This window comes from Microtus oregoni, unplaced genomic scaffold, assembly GCF_018167655.1.
Source record: "Microtus oregoni isolate MIOR12 unplaced genomic scaffold, Mior012 000067F_003, whole genome shotgun sequence".
In the NCBI taxonomy this organism is placed as follows: domain Eukaryota; kingdom Metazoa; phylum Chordata; class Mammalia; order Rodentia; family Cricetidae; genus Microtus; species Microtus oregoni.
This window is the reverse complement of record NW_024543956.1, coordinates 367,184-381,089: the sequence shown is the minus strand read 5'-3', so window position 1 is coordinate 381,089 and position 13,906 is coordinate 367,184. Positions and strand designations below refer to the sequence as shown.

General features: G+C 50.7%; 1 pseudogene; it reads left to right on the top strand.

Annotated features, from left to right (window-relative positions):
- Positions 1–1,515: 1,515 nt before the first annotated feature.
- On the top strand, positions 1,516–1,691 carry LOC121440343 (annotated as a pseudogene).
- The last annotated feature ends 12,215 nt before the right edge of the window (positions 1,692–13,906 follow it).

The following is a 13,906-nucleotide window of genomic DNA, read 5'->3' as shown; positions in this document are numbered from 1 at the left end:
CCTTGCTGAAGACTGTTAGATGACATTCCTAAAGCTAGCCACCAAGGTCCATTCACTCATGTGGTCACTTCCTCTTCCTGAGGTTGACTACCAAAGTCCAGCAATCAGAAGCCCCCTTTGCTTCACCTAATGAACATGGCCAATTAAACTTAAACCCCTCATCCTAACACACGCATAAGAGAGAATCCGGTATAAGTCAGGGCTGTCTAGGTGAATAGAACCAATAGAGAAATGTACACACACACAGACACAGACATACACACAGACACACACACAGACACACACACACATTCACGGGGTGGCTGGAATTCTTTGAATGCCTTACCCAATTGGGTGCTGGATTGTCCACAAATGGCTTTCTGCATGCCAGACAGTGGGATAATTCAGTAACAGCTAAACTGACAAGCTGGAAGCCTCGGCTCAAGGAGAACAAATGATGTAGCTGCAATCCAGGCCTGGAAGCTCCCTGGACTGTAGCTGCTGTGCATCTCCATTAGATGGCTGGAGGCTCTGGAGTCTTGTGGCCATGAGTGATGGTGATGGTACTACATGCTCTTGCTCAGGAAGGATGGAGTTAGGCTGCCCTGGCAGGCTTTCTCTTCTTTAATTCTGCCTGGGCTCCCAGACTACTGCATGGAAAATCCACACCCAGGGAGAGACCTTCCCCTGTTACTCTCCTGGGAAATCCGTCCTCTCTGACAATGGTTCTAGAACAGACACACCAGAAGTGAGCTTCCCTAATTCTACTCTAGACGTCTGTCAGTCCAGCCACGCTGACAACATAAACCAACAGAGACACGCTGCCTTGTAGTTAGAGGAGACATTGAAAAGCTCAAGGAAGTATCCTGGGTGGCCATCAACGAATACGGCATGAAGAAAATGCTGTGTTACATACAGAATACAGTATTTAACACATACATGACATGGCACATTCGCATGAGGGACAAGCAAAGGAAAGCCTGTAATCCACAGGCAAATGGATGCAACGGGACATCACAGAGCAGCAAGAGAGCCACGCCAAGTGTCACATGTTCCCTTTTATCTCATAATGAAAACCAACCAACCAAACAAACAAACACAATGAAACCCAGGGAGCAGAAAGTAGGATAGGCCAGGCTGTGAAGAGGTTTGTGAGTTGTAGCATCTGAGAGAAGGGAGAAGGTAGCAGTATGGCGAGGCTGCACACCATCCATGCACATGTGTACGTGGGATAAAATGGCACCGCAGATGTCATTCATTTCTAACACTAATGTTACTGACCATAAAATTAAAGATGGGCAAGGATCATGGCTCAGTGGGTTAGGTTTTCCCATGCAAGCATGAGAACCTGAGTTCAGATCACCAGCGCCCACGGAAAATCCAGGCACAGCAATACTCCTAAACCCTAGAGCCAGCATGTCTGGCATGGAGGACAGAGTGCTGGATCCATCCGCAAAGCTCTCTGGCCACTCCGCCTGACAAAATCAGTGAGTTTCATGTTCACTGAGAGACTGTGTCTTAAAAGATAAGGTAAATCTGCAGCCAACTAAGCTGCACGGGAGGTCCCCTTTCTCAGCGGGGCCCGCTGTGCAACGGTTGCCAGCAGCTTCTCACTGGGGCCTGGTGTGCAATGCTTGCCAACAGCACACTCGTTCGGAGTGACCTCACCCTGTTGCCTGTATGGGCTCCCCGAAGGGACCTTGGAGACAATCTTCTGAAGGCTCTTCGAGCTCTGACCTCAATGTCGCCTCCAATCTAGGCCCCAGACAGGTATTCGCTGTGCCCTAGGGAAGCCTCAGGTCACCACGGCCAGGGGTCTCACTGTCCAGGCCATCACATCCACCTGAATCATGCCTCAGAATAAGGAACATCGGATGGAGGCCCTAAGTAAAGCCAAGTTCAAGCTCTCCGTGCTGCCAGAGGCAAGTGGTGTTATTAAGCCCCTTCCTCCCACTTTCTTGCCCTGGTCGTCCTCACTGAGTTCTTCTTTGTCTGTCTCTCTCAAAGAGGTGAGGCTTCACTAAACTGAATGTAGATTGATCTGAAGGACACAGTCGCTGAGAAGTGACTCGTTCCTGATGGCCGAGGGGTCAGCTGCATCACCAATCCTGGTCCCACGGGCATTGGCGGGCCCCGCACTCCTCGGGGCTTCTACTGTGGTGCTACCCTCTACCCTACTAAATCATGTTCAGTAATAAATATCACATCCTGTCTGGGAAAAGAGGGGTTACAGATGATACGCAGTGTCAGCCTTTGCCCTACACAGTCACACACACGGCAGGGGTGAGGGTGAAACACAAGAGGAGGAAGGGAATACTAGGGAGGGAGAGGAGGGATGGAGGGAGGGAAGAGGGATGGAGGGATGGAGGGATGTATGTGGTAGTAAAGTCAATGGGCTAGTAAGATGGCTGAACAGGCACATTCCACCAGGCCTGATGAGTTGGGTCCAATCTCCAGGTCCGACAACTTCAGGACTCACTCCCAAGGTCTATCCTCTGTCCTATCTGTGTACGTGTGCGTGTGCGTGCACACACACACACGTAACATTTTTGTAAAAAAGAAAAAAATCCATCAGGTTGGCCTTCAAAGGAAGACTAGAATTCACCATGAAAATTTGGGACAAAGAGTGGTAGGCAGAGCCACAGGACGGGAAGGACAGGAGAATGTGATCCTCCTTCCTCTCTCCCCTCCCAGAAGGCTTTTGTTCTCCATCATAGATTCATTTCTGTAATCTACACAAAGAATAGGCTTAGCTCACAAACTCCGGGTAAAAGGTCAAGCAATTTCAAGTGTGCTGAACAGGGCTGGAGAGATGGCTCCATGGTTGAGAGCTCCAGCTGTGGTTCCAGAAGACTGGGATTCAGCTAGCCACCGCCGACTTTGGGTAGCTCACAACCCCCTGTAACTCAAGCCCTAGGGGAACTGAGCCTAAAGTCTGACCTTCCTGGTACCGACACACACTGGGAATATGCTCGCAAAGACTCAACAAGGAAGATAAATGTCAAATGTACTGAACACAGATTCTCGGGATTCCTTCAAAAGATACAGCACAGGACAAGAGTAAGAGAATGACACAAGAGTCAGACAAACACACACGCACGCACACGCAGAACTACGTGAGTAAAATTAAACTCTAAAGAGAACACTAGAAAATGCTCGTGGAAACACCCACCGAAAATACTGAAACTGTAAGTGCCTATGCACACACTCACAGATAAAATATTTTTGACCAAAGGGAAGGGCAGGGATCTTCCAGCCAGTGTTGAATAATGCCAGAAATGAGTCTGGATGTCTTTGGGAAAAGCCAGAGCCCCACTGCAAGCTCTAAGCCAACACGTGAAGATCTGGCTCTGCCTCGGGAACCGTGTTAACAGTCTAGCGCATCTGAGCACGAAACTACAGAGTTGTGCTCTACTGAACGTCTGAGTGAGCAGGTGGGGCTGGTTTTCCATTTGCAATGCAGTTGGCTCTGTGACCTCATGAATGGATGAAAGCAAGCACGGAAAGGCGGATCCCACCGTTATTTATTTCTTCCTGAAATAAGCAAGGTAACATTCACTTTGGGCAGGTGACAGAGAACCAAAGCAGCCTGTCGTAGAATCAAATGACATTGGCTTCCTGAATGTAACTGGCCCTGCTGGGGAGAATGTCAGGGTCAGGAGGGTCCACACTTAAATGTTGCTACTCACAGAACTGTTGGGGTTCACTTCATGGTCAACAGAGTCTCAGTCTTATTTCTAACCGACAAAGTAAAGAGAAAGGAGCTGCACTGACTACTACTAACACCCTCTGGGCACGGCTATTGCTCCCTGTGCCTCCTCCAGGTGAGCTTCAGAAGGTTTCTTCACAGCTGTAAGGACCAGGGACTGAAGGTACGTTTCAACTACCGACACATCCTGCTCTTGCTGTGGGAAAACGGAGAGTTAGGGGATCATTGTTCCATCTCTGCCCTTAGGAAGCCATTCCGAGGCACACAGCATCACAGACCCACGACTTACACTTTCCATGATAACTCTGTCCTGCGCCTTGGAGATTTGTTTCTTCACTTCACTTTCTTCGCCACCAATGAGAGTTTTGCCATGTTCATGCAAGTCCTTGGCTTTCTGAAACAAACAAACGAACAAATCTCCACTCGAGTCTGGCTTGACACCTCACCTCATGTAATTTTAAAAGAACCGACTTTGCATAGCCAAAGGATGCTTGTTAGGAATTCAGAGTAAGAACAGTGGCTACTTCAGCACATCTAAAGAGTTACTCCACTTCAGGAAACCTTCCAGTCCCCCATTTTAAGGTGGTATCATTGTGGGACAAGAAGAGCAAAGGGACTTATCTGGAAAATGGGTGGAGATATGTTAAAGGCCTCACGTGGGGCAGACCTGGGAGGCCAGGCATGGGCCCACATTGGAGACTCCCCAAGGATTCCCACACTGGACACCCCCAAGGCTGCCCAGAGGAAGGAGCCATTTGCCATGCCCATAGAATGTGATTTTCACCGAAGAACACACAGTGTGCAATCCCACGACCCTTCGGTCTAAGGAAAGCTCAAGCCAGGACTCAAATCCCTCTGTTCTCTCAAAGGACACTGCAGGGGTGGACACAGAGGAGAAAGAAGTGTGTCGCCCTCTGTCCAGAAAAGGGCAAAACGCCGGTCCAGTCCCTGCCCTATTCCCAGGGTCCAGAGCAGCTTAGGAACAGATGACCTGCACACTAGCTGAACACAGGTATGGAAGGGGAGCTTGCTGGGCTGGCGGCTGAAGAGGACACAGATGGCGACTGCAAGCAGTAGAAACATTAGGGAAGACAGCGCACATGGTGCTTTCTGGGCACAAAACAGAAGCAAAGCATGGGTAGGGAATGGGAGTCACTTCAGGAGAAGCTGGTACTCTGGGAGGGAAGACGGGGAGACAGAAGCAAGCAGCCAGTGAAGCTTTCAAGAAGGTGTGGGTGGTGTGTGTGTGTGTGTGTGTGTGTGTGTGTGTGTGTATGTTAGAGGGTGTTGTGCGGAGGACACAGGAAACAGAGAGAACAAAGCAAGAAGGCCACCGGGAAATCTGGGAGAGGGAAAGGCCGTGTTTCAGGACAACAGTCTCTCAGAGGCAGAACTGAGGACTAGGAAAGGAGGGAAGCCTGGGTGGAGAAGCAGAGGGAGAGCGAGAAGAGCGAGCACAGGGCAGAAGGGACCACCTGGGAAGCCAGAGAAACCCAGTCACAAGGCTCCCTCTGAGCTACTGCTGCTGCTCACACTGAGCACCCACAGTTAGAAGGGAGCCTTTCTGGGTGGCTCTTCCAACAGGCTCCCAGGCAGTACTCAGCTGCATTAGAGCTGCATGTTCCCTTTCTTAAGCTCTTCCTAAAGGCCTAGATGTATGTAGGTGGCTCTCAAGGTCTTGAATACTAACTTATATTTCTGCGTGCATGGGGGTGCAGGAGAGTGTGCATGCACATGTGTCTGAGTATGGCGACCAGAGGTCATAACAAATTCAAAGTGATTTCCTTCACGTGTACCTGTCTGCAAGCATACGTGTGCACTCGGGAACACCTGCGCCTTCCAGAACCCCTCACCACATCAAGTTTTGAGGCAGGGTCTCTCACGAAACACGAGGCTTTACAGTTTGACTGTTCTGGTGGTCCCACAAGCCCCAGGGATCCTTTTGTCTCTACCCTCTCCACTCTGGGCTTATAGGCACATTCCTGGAGTACACGGGGGTGCTAGGAATATTCACTAGGGTACCAACAGGGGTACTCACACTTGCTCAGAGAAGACAGACCTAGCTTCTCGCCAGCATCCTGAAAACATTCAATTTACTATGACACATGGAGCACTTTAGATAGGGCATCTGAGTCGGGTCTGAGGAGAGATCTTTCACAGAGCATTTTAATGAGAGCATCAAAAAGAATTCCCATTGAAGGGCTGCTTCAATCCCTGGATATACAGAGGTCACTTAGGACCTGGAGCTTCAGCAAGGGTAGAACTGCCAGCTCGCAGTTCAAAGAGGATTAACTCTCTACCAGTTTTTTCATTTCCCACATCTCTTGGGGAGATGCTGAAACGCATGACCACCAACACTGGAGAACAATGCTAATGTCGGAAGACTATAAATGTATGAAAGAAAATAAAAGCTACCCTTGCCCATTGTGTATTTCACTGATCTGTCCAATCCAAACAGTCAGAGAAAACCAGAAGGATCCCCAGACGTGCCAATCTCCATCGCAATGTCACCGGAGGTCCATAACTCACCACTGCGATGCACTGTGATCCTCTCTAAGCAGAGCTCTCGTCACCAGCTCCTGTGCTAGAAAGCTGCCCCCGACACTGTCATCGGCTTCCCAGGTCAAACAAACCTTAGCATCGCTCCTAGGTGTGGGGAAAATTTTCCCAAGAGAGTGTGATCATGCTCTGCAAAACTAATTACTTCTCCCACAAGCTGAGAAAGGGCCAATCTGTCTTCTCCTTTTATAGACACGTGGCATGGCATAGGGGTGTGTTCTGTTGACAAGTGCAATCTACCAGACCTTCAAAAATGTGTCACGTAAATCTTTAGCGTTTCCAATCGTAGTTTCGTGATCCCCTATAGCTTTCTGTAAAATCTTCATCTGCTTCCAAGTTATAAGCTGAAACGTAGGAGAATAATGACAAAATGTCAGTACAACTGAACATCCAACCCTGCTGCCAGTCACAGAAATCGCTTCCTGTGATGTTTTGTGTGCTGACATTTCAAGAACGCGTTTGAAGACATGCCCTTCAGTGCCAAAAGCAACATAACAAGACCTGACCTGTCACAGAGGGAGATAGTCCGTCTAGCTGGTGCAAAAATACTATAAAATCGTTATTCAGTTTGAAATTAACATAAGCCCCACCTCATCTGTGGATTCCCTCCTCACTCGCCAAAATTAAGCACAAAACGTTCCTTTGTTTATTCACAAAGTATTTTGAAGACACCGAGGGCACGGACTAGCTTCCAAGGAATCCCTTCTCCCAACCCTCCCCCCCCCAAAAGTTCTTCATCAATCAGTCATTCCCCGGAGTGTGACATCATCCCATCAACTGTATTATCGACCTAATAAGAAGGGCAGGGAAGACGAATAGCAAACATACTGCAGCTCCTGTGGTCAAACATTCCACAGCAACATGTCAAAAACTGCAAGCACTCGATACACAAAGTCTAGAAAGGCGGGGATTCTTCACGGCTCTGCTTTCACCCTCCTAGGAAACTGAGGCAGGGAGGTGACTCATTTTCTGAGTTTTCATGAGGAGCAAGCAGCAGGATGCTGCATGGCAATCAGTGGGGTCCGGAGAACATGCTCCTCACCGCCAGACTGGAATCTGTCTCCATCTCCCTCAGATTCCAGGCTCTGCTTCCCTACTTTTGGAAGTCAGCATCTTTGGGAGTACCGCCCTGTCCTCCATCAGGATGAAAGACTCCTCAAAGACAGCACTAGTCTGTGTCCATGAACACTTAGCTACCTCTGAACGCTAAGCCTCCACCTGCTCTGCCACAGCCACAGGCACTGCTCTCACTCTGCCTCCCTCGTCACTGTGTCAGAAGTCTACCTGGGACCGCACCCTCACCCTGTCCTGCACCTTTGGCATCTACACTGCACGGATGGTATAGCTTTCCCTCTGAGCACCCAAGCCCATACCTTCTCCTGCGCTCTCCAAGCAGTGCCTACTCCGCCTCCCTCCTATGCTGGCTCCTCAGCCATGACCACACCACCCCTCCACAGAAAAAGAAGCAAGCTGGAGAGGACGGCCAGTCTCTCGGGGACACAAGCACCACCCTCCCTGTCTCCCGATGCTCATGTCCCGTCCTGTCCTGTCGGGTCCCTTTCCGTGGCGATATGCAGCATCAAAGCATCAAAGCCCCGCCACTTCGGAAACAGACAAGGTGGCTCTATTCCAAGCTAAGAGCGACACTCACAGCGAGGTGATCTTCTTGCTTCCTTGAACTCTCCACATCGTCCAGCCACCCCTGATGCAGCGACTCAAACATCTGGGAGTGCATGGTGTGAAGCTCTTGCCTGTGAAACACAGTCACAATTACTGAGCACTGTCACGCTGTGTGAGGCTACGGCAAGGACGCATGCACACACTTCACATTTTGAGACAAGAGCCAGGCGCAAAAGAGAAAGGGGGCATGAATTAAATTGTCTCCTGAGAGGCGGAAATATCACTCTCGTCCCAGAAGAACTTGTCTTAATTTGCTACCGGTGTCATCACTTTGTGCGTCTTCCCTCTCGCACGCCGAGGATGCTCGGAGGCATACGTTTCCCAAGATTGCATTTCCGGCTTAAAATTAGATTCATCTTCCCTTCCCCTTATGGAGTAACCTAGATATCCTGAAAGCCCAAGTCCGTGTACTGAAGGCAACATACCCTTCATCTTCTCGGAGTCACATACACAAAGAGTGCACAGAACCATTTCCCCACACGGGGACGACGATTTACCAAAGAGAGCGCCGATGGCACATCCTAAAAGGTACAGTTTTGAGGACCACAGAGGCCTGGCCTTCCTCACAGGACATTATCTGTATTGTCATCTGACCGGTGAGGAACTGTTCTCTTACCAGTCCTGCTGCAGCTAACACACCTGAGCGGCATAAACGAGGGGGGCGGTCCTCCAGCTATGGACAGGACTAGCTCACAGAGAAAATGCAGTGCTACCTAGGTCCCATTAGCGACTCCACTCAGCACAGTGTCACAATGGCAGGCGGGAGTGACTTTGGAAGGAAGAGCGAAAGCGGTACAGGTTTCCTTTACAGAGGGTCGGTCACAACTTTACCTTGACTTCTGCTGCGCTTTGAAAATACTGTGGAGGTTTGCATTCAGGATTCTGAAAGAGGCATGTATATCCTTTTCAAACTGCTTCCTCTTTGCCAGGAAGGACCGGGTAATGTCCCCTAGTCGACAAAGGAAATGGTATCACTTTAAATCAAGTATCCACAGGAAGAGGCGCTCTTTCATCCCTGACATACCACCTACACGGTAACAGGAAGGAGTATGTACAGATCTGGTGTTCATTTTGTTCTTTGTTCTATTTTTCTTTTCTTAAATTTTAGACCGCCTCTTGCGCAGCCCAGGCCGGTCTCAAACCTGAGAGGTAAGCGAGCACGACCTCCAGTTCTGGTTTCTCCCGCCTCTACCTCCTCTGTGCTAGCAATACAGAAACGGGGGCATCGTGCTTTGACGAGTGACCACCACTGAACTGACAAACCGTTTTCTGGAAACCTCAAAAACCAAGCAGTTCATTTGTACCACAAAGAAGGAATGCTGTCGGACATCCTTGCTTGCATGAACTGACTCTATACACCGGCAAAGAATTGACGATGTCTCTCTTGTAATGCTGTTTTAGGGTCACCTACACAAGTAATAAAAAAAAGCTGTCTCAGCTTGAGGGGCGTGTGGTACTCTGACTTGGTTACCGTGGACGACAGACCACAAGCTAGTGTGGCATGCGTGATGCTGATGTTCGTTCGCACGCCATGACACTCTTCTTGCCGGGCCACGGCCTGGCTGCCTTCACCCTTCCCTGACAGGCTCACGGGTGTGTACGGCCTAAATGCTGCTCTCCAAGCCCTTCTTGGGCAGGGGTTCCTGGAGGAGGGCAACTTTGGAAAGCCAGAAAAGTGACTTAATTCAGAAGGTGAAAAACAGCTGCCGAAATGCCACATACCATTCGTGCAGTAAGATAAAAAGCAGAGATCAACCTGCTTGCCCATCATCTCCAGTGCAATGCAGGAAGCAGGACACTCTCCCCCCCCCCCCCATCTCCCCGCCTCAGTGACAGCTGCAACATCCCCCTGTTCAGAGCAGCTAGTGAAAAGTTAAGCTAAAGGTAGCCCCTAGACGACAATGGCAATTTACTCTTCCAAAAATTAATAATAATGATGATAAAAATCCATCCCCTGAGCGACAGAACTGTTAACAGACTCCTGTTGTCCTGTTGACAGGCGACCACGTTCTCACCACGCTTGAGTTGTAGGGTCGGAAAGAAAGCTCCTGGACTAGCAAGACCTGCTCAAACACACCTTTGAAATCCCGTATCCTCTTCTGAACAGGCTCCCTGTGGAAAATGCACACAAGAATCCTTAACTGAGGACAAACATCCTAACTTCGCTCTGAAGGAAAGGCAGGCGAGGCACGCGATTTCGGAGAGACCAGCGCTCATGTGAGGCAAAGTCGGATTTGCCTCTCCCGGGTCATTGGTCTTACTCCTTTACTCAGGTTTTCACAGGGAACCAAAGAGCTCACTGCAGATACATATGGGCACACGGTTAAGGGTTACTTACTGGAGCGTGGGTGACTCAAAGTCAGCCATATCCCCAGGAAACCAACCTCAGGCTGGGTGCTGGATGACTCAGGAAAACTGCATCCCTGGCCTTCCCAGCCCAACTGCACTGGGCTCCACAAAGAGTCTCCTCTCCGCAAGCAGCGGCTTTGTGTTATGTTGTGACAGCCTAGGGGTTGGTATACTACATGCTGACCGGAGCCCATTCACTGTACAGCACTGACGGGTTTCATAGAGGTGTGCCCAGCCGTCTTTCGTGAACTACAGCCGTATTCACTCTCCTCCATCCTCAATCCCCTCCCGCTACTTACTCCTCCTCTATTACCCAGCAGTGTCTCTTCAACCTTCATGCCACGTGACCACACTCCACCTCCAGAGTCGGCCTCCACTCCTCAAACCTTCCCCTCTATTGGCCATTGCCTGCCTCTCCCCAGTCTCCCTTCTGAGTTCGGGTGATATCATTTTATGGACCTATTTATAATCTGGGATCCTCAAATGAGAGAAAACAGCTGACTGTCGTCTCTGGTGCTGGCTTATTTCACGAAACACCAAACTCTCCGTTTGTAGCCGTCTCCCAGAAAAGGGCAGAAGTTTCTGCAGAAAACAACACTGAAACTACTTCCTGGGTCAGGCCAAAGTTGCTTTAAGACATCACCTGGCCTCCTGCACGTTTGATCCTGAGGAACAGCTGCCCATCTCACTGGTATCAGCCGCCGGATTGTTTGCTGCACCGAGAAGAAAGGAAAAACCTTTGTGAATGAAGTGTGCTGTTCTCATGGTCCCACGTGGGAAACAGCTTCAGTCTGGGGTCCACAGAGTCCATCGCCGAGGGCAGTTTTAAAGTACTCTTCCAGGAACTCATGACCCACCCCAGTCCCACCCAGGTGAAATTCAACTAGGCCTGAGTCTGGGGACAGCAGGTACTTGTGTTTGTACAAGCCTTGCAAGGAAAACCACCGTGGCCCACGGGTTCTTCAGAGGCCTGTTGGCCAAGGCCAACTCCCTTGCACCCCAGCCACGGGGAAGAACATCGGGTGGGGACAGAAACCCAGAGCGTGCTTGAGAATCACTTCTCAGCACGCGAATCCCCACACCCACACCTGGAACTCCGGGGAAAGACCCGGTGAGTACTAGGCCACCCCGGTGCTCCACCCGTCGAGGAGTAGCAGAATGTCCCCCCTCGGTTAGGATCCCCCCACCCATATGCCCCATATCAGTTGTTACCGGGGGTGACTCGACCTGGGTTCTGCAAGTCATCTGGTGGGAGATTCTGATCAACCCTAGGGCGCTTGGCACTTCTCTCTGTATGTTTCTGCTCCTTGCTTGACATGGCTGGGGCTCTGCGGGGCTGGGGACGACTCCTGAAATGTTGGTGCACACAGACAGTAAAGACACCGAGAAGAATGTCGTGGTCGCAATGGAAACAGGGACCCGGACTGCACAGGCTGTGGCCATGAGTCCTGGCACTCTCTGTGCTGCAGCCAAGAGGAGGTAGGAGGATGACACCGATATCCCGCAACATCCAATCACATTCTGTCCCAATTTTCTGTCTGAATGCAGAGCTCTCCACAGCCCTGTAGCCCTCAGTCTCGGCCCTTTCTGCTGACTTCTTGGCCCCAGGATAGGACTGCTTGGGCTGGCCCCAAACCAAGTGGCCATTAACCCAGACACCAGCCCACTGACGGCCAATGGGGTCACTGGAGCCAAGTCCCTGCACTTCACGCTTGAGTCCTGCTGAACACTCAGCTGAAATCCCTACCCACTCTGAGTCTGCATGTCTCAGAAGCAACACATGGACTCCAACATCCTTGAAGGACCCAATGGAGGCAAATGCAGAGGTTCGCCAATATACCCTCGCACAGGGAGTGACACACAGCCTGTAAGCGGGCATGAGGCCCCTGTGCTCACAGACAAGCACTATGGGAACTAGGAACGGTAAGCACCCAGGCTAGTCTCGTCAACAGAAGGGATGCCTACGTCTGTTTTCCAACCAGAAGACCTGGAGAGGATGCTGTTAACAGCCTGGTGATCTGTGCTGCCTGCAGAGCCAGGCCACACCCGGATCTCCCAGATTATTATGTTTGACTCTCCCTCCCTAGACCTTCACCTTTAGTTTGGTTTCTCGGTCAACAGAGCCCATCCTTAGGGGAGATGGCCCATGGACGTTACGGCCTGGTGACCTCAACGCTATCCGCGTGACTGAGCCACACCAGACCCCAGGTCCCTAAGCTATAGAACCCATCTTCGTGGTAGAGGTCACATGTACGTTGCAAGAGAGTTTCTATGTAGTCAGGCCTCCATATTCATTCTGCACATGTTACTGAGATCATCGTTACCAAGAATTTTTTCCCCCAAATTGTGCTTTATTTAATCGTGTCAAAAACAACCCGCCTGGGGTCAGCCTCTAGAAGTTTGAACCAACATCTGCTAAATAACTAAGGTATTTGCACACAGATTTCATCTTGATCTCGTGGGGATCGTTACTCTTTTCACTGTGGCATTTGTAGGGAGCCCCATGACGATCCACACCCCTCTGTGATGAAGTGCAGCCCCCGGGGGCCCTTCTATTTGCCCCTCGACAAGTCACCTCACAGGCCAAGTTTGGATCTTCCAGGCACAAGCCTGATCACCTCCGCACACTCTGACACAGTTTCTCTTAGAATAAGCAGTCACCCACCAAGAGGAGCCTACTCCAAGACCTTTCCCTCAGAAACCTCTTTCTCTTTAGAGGAAGGTAACACCTAGACATTGCCTGCCTCCACAAGCATGCTTTCCTACTGGCTGGAACAACTCCTATGCATGAGAGATGCCTCGCATGTGGGCCCAGCTGGTGCACAGACATGAGGAGAGTGTGTGTGTTTGTCTGTGTGTGTGCGTGCGTGTGTGTGTGAGTGTGTGTGTGTGTGTGTGGCAGAATGGGGGTGGGGTAGTGCCTGGCGTGTGTGGTAGGTGATACAGCACCAAGTACTGTGGATCCAGGCTGACTCTGATTTTGGAACCACCAGATCTTCAGAAGAGGGACCCACCCAGATAACGTGACCACACTTCAGCCACATTTCCCTGAGAGTTCTCTTCCCTTGGGAAGCTTGTCCCACCTGAGTGGGCCCCACATCCCCGAATGGGATGATGTGTGATCAGGTGGAGAAGCATGCAGGCATGCATGGATGAGCCTGCTGCAAGGAGCTAAAGGACTAGACCCATGCAAGTAAGGAAGCTTGTGTGTTGACCTGGACTTGAAGGTGCACACGACTGGTCCGGGAACTGCAGTGACGGGGGCTCGAAGGGACAGGACTTCCTTCACCAGAACACATGCTGTCCTGCCCACTCCTTCAGGGCCCTGCGGTCCTGACAGAGCTTTCTCAGATCTCCCCTCTGTCCTTGATTGCAGTCTGATGCAGAAGGGAGGCTCCAGACATCACCTCAAGGGCCACCATGGTGGGCCCTAGTGACCAGTCACTCGCCAAGGTGGACCTGCTTCACCACCATCCTCTGAGACTGTCCTTCCACTCGAGGGGGATCACACCTAGTTCGTCCTCACTTCCTGAACCTAAGAATCCCTGATTCTGGAAGAGCGGAAAGGAGGGTAGGCAAGGGTCTAACCTAGGCTCTTCCACTTCTATGGTAAGGTTCACCTAGAAATCA